Below are 14816 nucleotides of genomic sequence, written 5' to 3' on the forward strand. Positions count from 1 at the left end.
AGTTTCCTTTGATGTGCAGAAGCTTTCAATTTTAATTAGGTCCCATTTGTTTATTTTTGCTTTTATTTCCAATATTCTGGGAGGTGGGTCATAGAGGATCCTGCTGTGATGTATGTCAGAGAGTGTTTTGCCTATGTTCTCCTCTAGGAGTTTTATAGTTTCTGGTCTTACGTTGAGATCTTTAATCCATTTTGAGTTTATTTTTGTATATGGTGTTAGAAAGTATTCTAGTTTCATTCTTTTACAAGTGGTTGACCAGATTTCCCAGCACCACTTGTTAAAGAGATTGTCTTTAATCCACTGTATATTCTTGCCTCCTTTGTCAAAGATAAGGTGTCCATATGTGCGTGGATTTATCTCTGGGCTTTCTATTTTGTTCCATTGATCTATATTTCTGTCTTTGTGCCAGTACCATACTGTCTTGATAACTGTGGCTTTGTAGTAGAGCCTGAAGTCAGGTAGGTTGATTCCTCCAGTTCCATTTTTCTTTCTCAAGATCGCTTTGGCTATTCGAGGTTTTTTGTATTTCCATACAAATTGTGAAATTATTTGTTCTAGCTCTGTGAAGAATACTGTTGGTAGCTTGATAGGGATTGCATTGAATCTATAAATTGCTTTGGGTAGTATACTCATTTTCACTATATTGATTCTTCCAATCCATGAACATGGTATATTTCTCCATCTATTAGTGTCCTCTTTGATTTCTTTCACCAGTGTTTTATAGTTTTCTATATATAGGTCTTTAGTTTCTTTAGGTAGATATATTCCTAAGTATTTTATTCTTTTCGTTGCAATGGTGAATGGAATTGTTTCCTTAATTTCTCTTTCTGTTTTCTCATTATTAGTGTATAGGAATGCAAGGGATTTCTGTGTGTTGATTTTATATCCTGCAACTTTACTATAATCATTGATTAGTTCTAGTAATTTTCTGGTGGAGTCTTTAGGGTTTTCTATGTAGAGGATCATGTCATCTGCAAATAGTGAGAGTTTTACTTCTTCTTTTCCAATTTGGATTCGTTTTATTTCTTTTTCTGCTCTGATTGCTGTAGCCAAAACTTCCAAAACTATGTTGAATAGTAATGGTGAAAGTGGGCACCCTTGTCTTGTTCCTGACTTTAGAGGAAATGCTTTCAATTTTTCACCATTGAGGATAATGTTTGCTATGGGTTTGTCATATATAGCTTTTATTATGTTGAGGTATGTTCCTTCTATTCCTGCTTTCTGGAGAGTTTTTATCATAAATGGGTGTTGAATTTTGTCAAAGGCTTTCTCTGCATCTATTGAGATAATCATATGGTTTTTATTTTTCAATTTGTTAATGTGGTGTATTACATTGATTGATTTGCGGATATTGAAGAATCCTTGCATCCCTGGGATAAAGCCCACTTGGTCATGGTGTATGATCTTTTTAATGTGTTGTTGGATTCTGATTGCTAGAATTTTGTTAAGGATTTTTGCATCTATGTTCATCAGTGATATTGGCCTGTAGTTTTCTTTTTTTGTGGCATCTTTGTCAGGTTTTGGTATTAGGGTGATGGTGGCCTCATAGAATGAGTTTGGAAGTTTACCTTCCTCTGCAATTTTCTGGAAGAGTTTGAGCAGGATAGGTGTTAGCTCTTCTCTAAATTTTTGGTAGAATTCAGCTGTGAAGCCGTCTGGACCTGGGCTTTTGTTTGCTGGAAGATTTTTGATTACAGTTTCAATTTCCGTGCTTGTGATGGGTCTGTTAAGGTTTTCTATTTCTTCCTGGTCGAGTTTTGGAAAGTTGTACTTTTCTAAGAATTTGTCCATTTCTTCCTCGTTGTCCATTTTATTGGCATATAATTGTTGATAATAGTCTCTTATGATCCTTTGTATTTCTGTGTTGTCTGTTGTGATCTCTCCATTTTCGTTTCTAATTTTATTGATTTGATTTTTCTCCCTTTGTTTCTTGATGAGTCTGGCTAATGGTTTGTCAATTTTATTTATCCTTTCAAAGAACCAGCTTTTGGCTTTGTTGATTTTTGCTATGGTCTCTTTTGTTTCTTTTGCATTTATTTCTGCTCTAATTTTTAAGATTTCTTTCCTTCTACTAACCCTGGGGTTCTTCATTTCTTCCTTTTCTAGTTGCTTTAGGTGTAGAGTTAGGTTATTTATTTGACTTTTTTCTTGTTTCTTGAGGTGTGCCTGTATTGCTATGAACTTTCCCCTTAGGACTGCTTTTACTGTGTATGACTTGATTTTTAAAGTCAATTGTGATAATGTGGTTTACAGTAAATTCATATTTAGTTTTCATCTCCTTTTCTGGCACAGAGCTGCTGTCAACTGCATATTTGCACTTACTGTGTGCACTCAGCATCTACCTCTACAAGCATTAAATCATGTGCTGCTGCAGTTGCTGACCTTCAACATCCCCTGAAAGGAGTTCAGGGTGGAAAGCAGAAATGAGGCATTCTGTGCTTGGGGGAAAAACTGGCAGGACAAGTCTTCAGATAGTTAGATATTTTCAGGAGCTGATCTTATGAGCCTAATTCTTGTATCTCCCCATATCTAGAAAAGCACCAAAATCCTTCATAGTGATGACTGTTCCCCATGACTAGCAAAAAAGCTCCACCAGACTAGTAGACATCATTTAAAAAATAGGTGCCCGATTTCATGTATTCCCCCTTTACCAAAATCATATATATATTGATCTTTCCCCTCTGCCTCTTAGGAGCTGTTTCTCAGAGCCATCTGAGGTGCTGTCTCCTGGGCTGCACTCCTCATTTTGCCCCCAGTAAAACTTAACTTGCAACTCTCACGGTTTTTTTTATAAGTCGACACTCCTAAAACCCGTGGAATTTCGTTTCCTGAGAGTCATTAAGGGGTCTTTCATTATGGTGATGAGGTGACCTTTGAAAAGCACCTAAAGATGAGAGCTAGTTGCCCTCTCAACCATAAGATTAGAGGATTGGAACATTCAGAGCCACCCGAACTCACACACCCCTCACCAGGGAGGGGATAGCAGCTGGGGGTTGAATCAACCACCAATAGCCAATAATCTAATCAATAATGCCTACGTAATGGTTCCTCCATAAAAATCCAAACAGACAGAGTTCTGAGAGCTTCCAGGTTGGTAAACCCTTAGAGACCTGGGGAGAGTGGCAGCCCAAGGAAGGCATGGAAGGAAGGTCCACACTGTTCCCTCATACCTTGCCCTGTGCATCTCTTCTATCTGGCTGCTCCTGAGTTCTATCTTGTCATAGTAAATCTATTATCTAGAGCACGAACTGTTTTCTTGAGTCCTGTTAGCCTAACTAGCAAACTAATCCAAGGAGAGGATCTGGAACCCTGATGTATAGTCAGAAGTCCAAGTAACATCTGAAGTGGAATGTAGTCTTATAGGACCAAGCCCTCAATCTTTGGAATTTGACATTATCTCTGGTAGAGAATGTCATAATTGAGCTTAATTATAGGACACCTTGTTTGGTGGTGTGAGAAAAACACATACACACACACATCAGAATTTGTATCAAAACCTTAATCAACAACTGTAAGTATCTGCCTGTTCAAAGGGGTCCCAAATAATCATATTTTTTAAAGCTGATGTGGTTAATCAATATCAGAAGACTATACTTCAGGGCAAGCATATTGCCAGTGGGAAAAGAGATCATTTCCAGAGAATTACAGTCAGTTTATCAAGAGGATTTAGCATCATAAATGTATATTCACCATATAACAGAGGTCCAAAGTACATGAAGCAAAGATGAAAGAATTGAAAGAGAAAAGGCAAATTAATGGTTATCATAGTTAATTTCATCACCCTTAGTAATTGGTAGAATGATTAAACAGAAAATCAGCTAGGATATAATAACCTCATTCTATCAACCAATTTGTGGTACTAGACATGTGAATACGCCATTTAACAATAGTGATTTACACACACATTGCTAGTGGGAATTTTAAATGTTACAATCACTGTGGAAGATAGTGGCAATTTCTTATAAAACTAAACATATACTTACCATATGTCCAAACAGTTCTACTCCAGAACGTTTACCCAAGAGAAATGAGAGTATATGTTCATACAAGACTTGAACACAAACATTCCTTGCAGCTTATCCATAATGGCAAAAAACTGAAAGCAACTCAAATACAATTACCAGAGGAGTGGCTAAACAATCTGGGGTACATGCATACAATATTATACTACTTAATAAAACTACTAATACCAAGACACAGTGGATTGTGCTGAGTGAAAAAAGTCAAACACAGAAAGTTATGTTATATAATTCCTTTTATATAAAATTTTAGAGCAGACAAAACTATTAGAAAATAGATCAGTGATTTCCAGGAGCTGAAATTGTGGGTAGGAGCTAAGAATAAGGAGGATTAACTGAGAGAAAGAACTAAGGGAACTTTTGGGATGATGAAAATGTCATATATTTTTATTGTAGAGGTAGAAATCCAGATATATTTACTTGCCAGAACATATGGAACTGTACAGTTAAAATGACTGTGTTTTCAATATGTACAGTAGCCAAGATATGTTAAAGACCTATGTCCACCAATGGATGGATGGATAAAGACGTGGTGTATAAATGTATATACAGTGAAATATTATTTAGCCATAAAGAAGAATGAAATCTAACCATTTGCAACAACATGGATGGAACTTGAGGGCATTCTTATAAGGGAAATAAATCAGACAGAGAAAGACAAATACTGTATGATCTCACCTATATGTAAAATCTAAACACACACACACACACGACCAAGCTATAGATACAAAGAACACATTGGTGGCTGCCAGAGGTGGAGGGTAGGCAAAATGAATGAAGGGGGTCAAGAATACAAATTCCAGTTGTAAAATAAATAAGTCATGGGATGTAATGTACAGCATAATGACTATAGCTAATAATACTGTATTGCATATTTGAAAATTGCTAAAAGAGTAAATCTTAAAAGGATTTATCATAAGGAAAAATCTATAACTATATACGGTGACAGGTGTTGACTAGATTCATTGTGGTGATCATTTCACAATGTATAAAAATGTCAAGTCATTAAAATAGAATGGCTGCATTGTATTCTTTGTAAATTATACCTCAATAAATTTCATTTTTAAAACAAAATGTTGTGTTCAAGTTTAAAAGCAAACAAAAGGGACATCCCTGGTGGCTCAGTGGTAAAGAATTCGCCTGCCAACCCAGGAGACACAGGTTCAATCCTTGATCCTGCACGATCCCACAGAGGTGGAGCAGCTAAGCCCGTGCAGCACAACTATTGAGCCTACACTCTAGAGCCCAGGAACCGCAACTACTGAGCCCACCTGCTGCAGCTGCTGAAGCGGGAGCGCCCGAGAGCCTGTGCTCCGCAGCAAGAGAAGCCATGGCAGTGAGAAGCCTGTGCACCGAAATTAAAGAGTAGTCCCTACTCACAGCACCTAGAGAAAAGCCCTCACAGTAATGACGACTGAGCACAGCCATAAATAAATAATCAAATTATTTTTTAAAAAATAAGCACAAAAACAGTTACAACACAGATCTCACAAGCTATGAGAAGGAGTATCCAAATCTTCTAATATATAACCCCCATACTTAAAATTCCTTTACAATACTGATCTGTGATTGAAATCTAAAGTTTCCTATTTCTTTTTAAAGTTGAGTAATATTGCATAGAGTATGATACTGGAAACAAAAATCCTTTACATTAAATAAGAAACTCATTTACAGGCAGTATCTGCCACATAAACCAGTGTGATACATACTGTGACCAAAACACAACACAAAAATTGCTCCTAGCACTTGGTATCAGAGTAGGAGTTTGCTACCTGAGAGTGAATCAGAGGATAAAAAGGAGGAAATTAAAGTGAGGAGGAATACAGATTCTGTTGGCTTACTTTTTATTTCAGGGCTTATTGGACAATTAGTCCAGTCTGTAACATGAATGAGAAAAGATAATCAATGTGAACACCAAAATGAATCAGATGTTAAAATTTGGGACAAAGATTTTAAAACAGCTATCATAAAAGTGCTTCCATAGACAACTATAAATTCTCTTGAAATAAATGGAAAAAAAAAACAGAAAAATCTTAGCAAAAATAAAGTTATATAAAGAACTAAGCACAAATTAAAGAACTGAGGGATTCAGTAACTGAAGCTCAAAGCTCTTTAGATGGGTTCAGTAGGAACATGGAGATGACAAGGGATAGAATATCTGAACTTGAGACCAGATCAATAGAATTTACCCAGTCTGAACAACAGCAAGGGAAGAAAGAGACTAGAGAAAAAAATGAACAGAGTCTCAAAGACCTATGGGACAATAGCAAATCGTTTAACACGCATATCATTGGAATCCCAGAAGAAGGGGAAGAAGGCGGAGAGGGAAGAGGCAGGGGAAAGATCATGAAAGAGTGGGGGCTCAGCTCATTGCTGGACTTGATAGTATTCAAAGAAATAATCACTGAAAACCTCCCAAACTTGGCAAAACTATACCGGCAGAAATAATTGACTATTACCACAGAGAAATGCTGCATAAGCACAGAAGATAGAGTTGCCCACTTTGCAACGGGGACAGAGAAGTATGAATGAACCTGGAGGTTCACTGGAACATACCTCAGTGTTTCCACATCTGGTGATAATAGTGTGCAGGCAATAACAGTAACAAAGTTAAGGTAACCAAGGGCTTAGACCCCTCAGAGAGGAAGGTCTGGGTCACTCACTGAGCAAGAAACCCAGACAAGCAGGAATGCTGAGTGACAGTGTGGGGGAATTTAGAATGAGTGATAGAAAAAGACAATCGATAACAATTATGGTCTTAGAACCAACTGCAAGATCAATATTTGTCCTACATAACTCTCTTGTTTAAGCTCTTTAAAAATAGATATAGATCACAAAGAGAGAGAGAGAAGAAAACATATATACACTAAGACTTTAGGTAAGGGACAAACTGGAGAGAGGGTATTCTTTCTCATCCTTTTCTATGTCTATGAATTTTTACACAGCTATAATTATTCTATGTATTTAACTATATACTTTCCTCTACTTGATTCATTATTGTATCATAAACAGCTAAAAGTTTTTAATGCAGTTTCTATAACTGTCTTTTTTTTTTTTCTTTTTATGTAACCTTGTTACAATATTTGTATGCCACGGCCTTGGTTTCAGGAAGTATGTAGAGGGGCATCACTTAGTCAAACTCTGAGTCCCCATTTTATAAATGACTAAAATGTTCCTCTGAAACTATCTTTCTGGCTATCCTTTCATAGATGATTTATTTCTTTTCTAATGCATGTAAAACTCAATTCAGGGCAATGACTAAAACTTTTTACTTTCTCCTCTCATGGATGTTTCACAGTTTCCCCTTTTAAATTTCTCCACAACTTAGTTTTCCCCAGAAATGCTTTTGATCATTAGAATACACACAGTACATCTGAGAGAAGCAGAAAGAATGTGGGGCAGAATTGCCCTGTCAGGGAGGACAACTCCTCTACCCTTCTAGGTTCTTCTGGCTGGCCTAGAAATTAAATTGATATGAAACGTGTGAAGAGGATAAAATCAAACAAAATTTCAATGACATACACATATGAGAAAAACCTAGAAAAACTAAATAACTTGCCAAAATGACTGAAGCCCTCAACTCGTATACCATCTTCAGTGAAAAATAGAGAAATACAAAAGAAGATGTCAGGTAGTAACTTGGAACTTTAACGGAGAGGCAAAGAATTCACATAGAGATAGAAAAGCAGATGCTTGGTCAACAAATACCTTAATGCAGCAGCATAAGGAGACCAGGGACACAGAGAAGAATTTTTAACAAACAGATATTACTAGGTTTCTTTCTCTCCTCCAAAATTAGCTCATACCATACTGTAGTTATTTCTGAGAGATAACTACCCTGAAACAGGTCCTCTACCTAATTTGTTCCAGTATAGTCTAATAGTTTTTCCTGCTCAAAATTAAAGAACAATGACAACAGGAAAGGGTAATGAAATCTTCCTAAGTCACATGAAAAAAACATTCTTGCCAGGGATAACAAGGGACATTTTTAGGATCGTGCTCCAAAGGGAAAATTAAAAATGGAGATAGAATCCCCAAAGAGATCAAAAGAATATAGAAACAATAAATGATGAAAATGAAAGAGCTGTGCTTTTACTTTCTACATGAAGCTTTCTCTAACTTACAATAGGTAGTTCTTTCTGAATTACCACAACACATTGCTTTTCTCTTTCATATAGTTCACTAATTCCAGTTTGGTTTATGGTAAAGTTATTTTTATATTCTTTTACCTATTAGAATGTAATTTTAAATGTTATATGTACAGTATTAGTATGTTATATGCCTCTATTAGTATTAGTATGTATTAGTATTAGTTACACTATTAGTATAACTATTAGTATTAGTATGTCATATGCTTCTTTTCCCAATTCACATGACTGAATTCAACAAATTAACACAATACTGTAAAGCAAATATCCTTCAATTAAAAATAAATTTAAAAATATTTTAATAGAACTCAGTAATAAAAAAAAGTTACATGCTTAAAACAAAATAGTCAGAGATGATGCCTCCACCAGGTCTTGTAATATCACTAATGTTTTGGTATATATTTTTTAAGATCAGGTGCCAAAAAAAGAGAAATTATACATACAAATATGCCTTTTAGGATTTAGACAGTCCAGTAATAATATTGATGATTTATTAGAGCCACATGATAACTCTTATTATCCAACACATAAGTTCTTCCTCTAAAAAATATTTTGTTTAGACTTTTTCCTTTATGACAATTAGGGATCTGATCTTCCTGTTTCCTTTTTTTTTTAAATCTTTTCCTCACTTATACTAATTTCACATCCAATATCCCAATGATACCTTATTTTCCTCCATTTTTTATCCTTTACTTTATGACTTTATTTTTTCTAGTCAATAATGATTTATCACAAACATGTATCACACAATTTGTGTCAAAGAAATGTTAGGTAGGTAGAATAGGGAAAAGGAGTCCAAAATGGCGGTGGCTAAAAGACAAGGAAGGTCAAAGGAAGGTCCGAGGACCAGAGTGCAGACTTCAGGCAGAACAAACAGCACTCCTGGCTAAGCCCAATTTGCATAGGGCAGGCCCAGGTGGAGGAAAAAACATATAAAAGGAGGAGCCAACGAGCTTTCTCAGTCTCCACCCCCGCCATCCCTCCACCCCTGCCACAGAGCTGTAACACTGAGCTGTAACACTGATTTGTCTAAAAGCTATAACATGGTCATTCGAGACCTGAGAGCTATCACACAGTCTATCCAAGACCTGAGAGCTGTGACCCGCCAAGGGGGCTTTAATGTCCGTCACTCCAAATCTTTGTTGTGAAGAGACAAAGAACCGGGGAACATACACTCGCATGACAGAAACAAAACACTTTCTTCTCCTCCATATTTCTTTAATTTAATTTGCATGAAACCAAGCAGGGGTCTGTGGTGCTCCTCGGGACAGAAGTTGTTCTTCTGTTTTGTTCTGTTTCTTTGTCTCTTGTTTCCTGACATCAGCCTCCATGACATTCCATGAGTTCCAAAGGACAGATCTGAACAGTTGTTAATTTGAGAAGGGAAGGAACGCAAAGACAAGGGAGCAGTAGCCAGGAAACCATAGCGCAGGCAGGGCCCTAGTTCCATCTCAAGGGATACATATAACCATATCTTTAAGCTCTTTAAGATGTCAGCACTCTTCACACCAGAGAAAGATCACCTGAGGCTACATTGAAAGAACCAGAGAAGTTCATCAAGATTACCTAGAAAAAGATTAGACAAGTGGAGGTAGTGTACACAGCCTAATATTATCAACGACCCCACCCTTGAATCATTGCTAGAAAACTCATCAAATCCTCCCAGGTTGGAACACATAGTTTTTCAGGGCAGGAACCTGTGTCCCTCTTTGTTTGGCAAACAATAAAACTACTCTTTCCTTCTTCATCCAAAACTCTACTCTCAGATTTGACTTGCCACAGTACACAGAAGCTTAGCTTTCAGCATCATGTAGGGATAAGTCAATATAGATGCCTCAAAAAATTTTATAAAATCCTGGCAATAATTTTATGCAGTAAAAATTATAAGTCACATTTTGTAAATAAGAGATTCAGGAATTTTTATCTAGACTTCTCAATATGTCCTGTAAACCCTGAAATTCAAATCCAAATTGCTTCATATTTCAATTCTTATATAGTTCCTAATATATATTTCATTTTCAGTACTCAAACCCCATGCTAATTCTCTTCACTTTCAAATGTCTCAAAGACCATAAATCTTTCTGTTATTAATTTCCTGAATGATTTTACTCCTAATTCTGCATATTATGAAATTACTATTATTCCTTCCTCACATATATTTTCTACCAAAACTCATGCCTTTGCTACTTTTCAATATTAAATTCAAAAGAAGGACTCTAAATTCCTTTCCTTTCTTCCTATATTGTAGCCATGATAGGGTAACTAATTTTAATAAGTAAATCTGCCTTTTCCCTTCTTATATCAATATACATAGTCTCCACCATTCACTTCATGGTAAACAGATGGGGAAACAATGAAGACAGTGACAGACTTTATTTTTGGGGGCTCCAAAATCACTGCAGATGCTGATTGAAGCCATGAAATTAAAAGACACTTGTTCGTTGGAAGAAAAGCTATGACCAACCTAGACAGCATATTAAAAAGCAGACACATTACTTTGCCAACAAGGGTTTATCTAGTCAAAGCCATAGGTTTTCCAGTAGTCATATATGGATGTGAGAGTTCAACTATAAAGAAAGCTGAGCACAGAAAAATTGATGCTTTTGTACTGTAGTGCTGGAGAAGACTCTCTATAACTGTCTTTTATTGGCTCTGAGGTACGTAGAATTTCAAACAATGTCACCAAGATTCCATGCTCTAATCTCCAGAACCTTGAAAGTGAGAGAATACCACTTGTGATGACTGTGTTGTATTAAATATCACAGCTCACCTTACAAGGGGGATATATCTAGGCAAGCTTAACCTAATTACATGAGACCTTTAAAGCACATTAACTTTCTCTGGTGGCAGATAAGAAGGGCAGACTATAAAGTAAGAAGCTCAGTATAAGAAGGACTTGAAATGCTATTGCTGGTTTGAAAATGGAATGGATCATGTGAGAAGAAATGCAAGTGAGCTTAAGGAGCTGAAGACTTCCCCACCAAGAGACAGCAAGGAAAAGGAAATCTCAGTCCTACAAGAGCAAGGAACAGAATTCTGACAACAGAAATGAACTTTGAAGAAGGCCCTGAGCTCCAGATAAGAACTCAGGCTGTCAACAGTCTTGACTTCAGTCTTATGGTATCCTATGCATATCTCAGTTGGTAAAGAATCCACCTGCAATGCAGGAGACCCTGGTTCGATTCCTGGGTCAGGAAGTTCCACTAGAGAAGGGATAGGCTACCCATTCCAGTATTCTGGCCTGGAGAATTCCTTGGACTATATAATCCATGGGGTCACAAAGATTCATACATGACTGAGTGACTTTCATTTTCAAGCACAGAATCAGTTGAAACTGCCTGGACTTCTGACCTACGTAAAGGAAAGTGAAGTCGCTCAGTCGTGTCCTACTCTTTGCGACCCCATGGACTGTAGCCCAACAGGCTCCTCCATCCATGGGATTTTCCAGGCAAGAATACTGGAGTGGGTTGCCATTTCCTACTCCAGGGGATCTTCCCAACCCAGGGATTGAACCCAGGTCTCCCACATTGCGGGCAGACTCTTTACCCTCTAAGCCACCAGGGAAGCTCTGACCTACGGAACTATCAGCAAATATATGAACGTTGTGGTAATGTGTTACACAGCAATAAAAACCAATGCAGCTTTAAAATAGCCCATTGATCCTAAATTACTTGACTCTTGCCCATATTTTGCTCTAATGGATAGCGCTGCTATATAAACCCTCCACATCCCCAAAGTCCAAAGCCCCTAAACCTCACGTCTAGCCTGCCTATCTTTAAGTGAGAATTCAAAAATATAATTATCATGTAAAAGGAATACGAATATTTTAATGGCCTTGATTCATAATTTATATTACTTTCTAACATGTCCATCTCAAAAGCTCCAATTTATAAATTAGAATGAAAACACACCCTTACCTCACCCAAAGGGAATTTTGTTTAATCTTTCATTTCAAACAGTGTAACATATTACTACTATTGTTGTTGTTTAGTAGCTAAGCCATATCTAACTCTTTTGCGACCATGTGGACTGTAGCCCACCAGTCTCCTCTGTCCTTGGAATTTCCCAGGCAAGAATACTGGAGTGGATTGCCATTTCCTTCTCCAGGGGATCTTCCCAACCCAGACATCAAACTCTTGTCTACCCCACTGCAGGCATGTTCTTTACCACTGAGCCACCTGGGAAGCCCATGACTAACTATGAGTGAGTGAGTGATAGTTATTTGCTCAGTCATGTCCAACTCTTTGCAACCCTATGGACTGTAGCCCACCAGGCCCATCTGTCCATGGAATTCTTCACACAAGAATACTGGAGTGGGTTGCCATTCTTTTCTCCAGGGAATCTTCTCAACCCAGGGATCAAATCTGGGTCTCCTGCATTGCAGGCATATTCTTTACCATCTGAGCCAGCAGGGAAGCCATGACTCACTATACCTTATTTTAAATTGGGATGGCTCTAACTTTTGATATCTGAATAACCTACAATTTGAACTTCTAAGCTCTGATCAATTTTATCTCGTGTAGGGACAAAGCCACAAAAATAATCATTTATTTTCTAAACCTAGCTGACAGTAAGCTGTAACATTTAACAAAGCTTTGAAAATTTAAAAGTAGGAAAGGAAAATCTTTAAGCTGACTACAGATTTTTGCTATTCTTCATACCCACTGACAGTGCTGTACCATGGGCCCCCCTACTGGCTCCTTCCTCACCCTGAATTATATACCATTTTGCTTATGCTAACTCTTCTTTCTCATCTTCTATAGATACTCAAGTCCATGTTCCTCAAGTTCAAAGCCCTGAATCTCATTTCCAGCCTGTCTTATAAATTCCCAAAATACATTAAGATCACATTAACTTCTCAGGGACACACACATGAAGATAGCTGTACAAAGCTCATCAGAATACTTAACATCTCATTTTGAAGCATTTGCATCTGGACCTCTAAAGTTCGGGGTCTCCCCAGAGAGAATAAGTATTACTCAGTGATCTCTTCAGAACAGAGAACCTTCCCCATTTACAAACTCCATCTTTCATCCTTCAATCCACAATATGCAAATAGTTGTCAGGATTTCAACTTCTACAAACCAAGGATAGATAAATACTGAGATCCAGTCCCAGAACTCTGGCCTCGTGAGACTTAGTGAAAGTTTAAGACTAGAAGTTAAATAACTAACGTTTATACAGAGCTCACTATTGCCAGCACTGTTCTGTTCTATGTGTGTGTATAACTCACAACCACCCGTTTGACAGATACTATTATTTTTATTTTATAAATGGATCAGTCAGTTCAGTTCAGTCACTCAGTCATGTCCAACTCTTTGAGACCCCAGGGATTGCAGCACACCAGGCTTCCCTGTCCATCACCAACAGCCAGAGCCTGCTCAAACTCATGTCCATCGAGTCGGTGATACTATTCAACAATCTCATCCTCTGTCATCCCCTTCTCCTCCTGCCTTCAACCTTTCCCAGCACTGGAGTCTTTTTCAATGAGTCAGTTCTTCACACCAGGTGGCCACAGTATTTGAGCTTCAGCGTCAGCACCAGTCCTTCCAATGAATATTCAGGACTGATTTCCTTTAGGATTGACTGTTTGATTTCTTTGCAATCCAAGAGACTCTCAAGCATCTTCTCCAACACCACAGTTCAAAAGCATCAATTCTTTGCACTTAGCTTTCTTTATGGATAAAATTGGATAAACTGAATTAAAGAAAGATAAATTGACTTGCTCAAGACTACCCAGATGGAAAGCAGCAAATTCAAATCCAAGTAGTCTGGTTGCAAAGTCCCCTGATCTCAACTTATAGCAAGTGTACACTCAGGAAATATAGCTTCTTCTTTTTTTTTTTTTTTTTTTTGCTGTCTCATATTTTTTATTTTAATTGGATGCTAATTACTTTAAAATATTGTATTGGTTTTGCCATACATCAACATGCGTCTGCCACTGGTATACATGTGTTCCCCATCCTGAACCCCCATCCCACCTCCCTCCCCGTGCCATCCCTCTGGGTCATCCCAGTGCACCAGCCCCGAGCATCCTGTATCATGCATCGAACCGGGACTGGCAATTCGTTTCATATATGATATTATACATGTTTCAATGCAATTCTCCCAAATCATCCCACCCTCTTCCTCTCCCACAGAGTCCAAAAGACTGTTCTATACATCTGTGTCTCTTTTGCTGTCTCGCATACAGGATTATCATTACCATCTTTCTAAATTCCATATATATGTGTTAGTATACTGTATTGGTGTTTTTCTTTCTGGCTTACTTCACTCTGTATAATAGGCTCCAGTTTCATCCACCTCATTAGAACTGATTCAAATGTATTCTTTTTAATGGCTGAGTAATATTCCATTGTGTATATGTACCACAGCTTTCTTATCCATTCATCTGCTGATGGACACCTAGGTTGCTTCCATGTCCTGGCTATTATAAACAGTGCTGCGATAAACATTGGGGTACACATGTCTCTTTCAATTCTGGTTTCTTCAGTGTGTATGCCCAGTAGTGGGATTGCTGGGTCATAAGACAGTTCTATTTCCAGTTTTTTTAAGGAATCGCCACACTGTTCTCCATAGTGGTTTTACTAGTTTACATTCCCACCAACAGTGTAAGAGGGTTCCCTTTTTCCCACACCCTCTCCAGCAT

This window comes from Bos indicus x Bos taurus, chromosome 10 (assembly GCF_003369695.1).
Source record: "Bos indicus x Bos taurus breed Angus x Brahman F1 hybrid chromosome 10, Bos_hybrid_MaternalHap_v2.0, whole genome shotgun sequence".
In the NCBI taxonomy this organism is placed as follows: domain Eukaryota; kingdom Metazoa; phylum Chordata; class Mammalia; order Artiodactyla; family Bovidae; genus Bos; species Bos indicus x Bos taurus.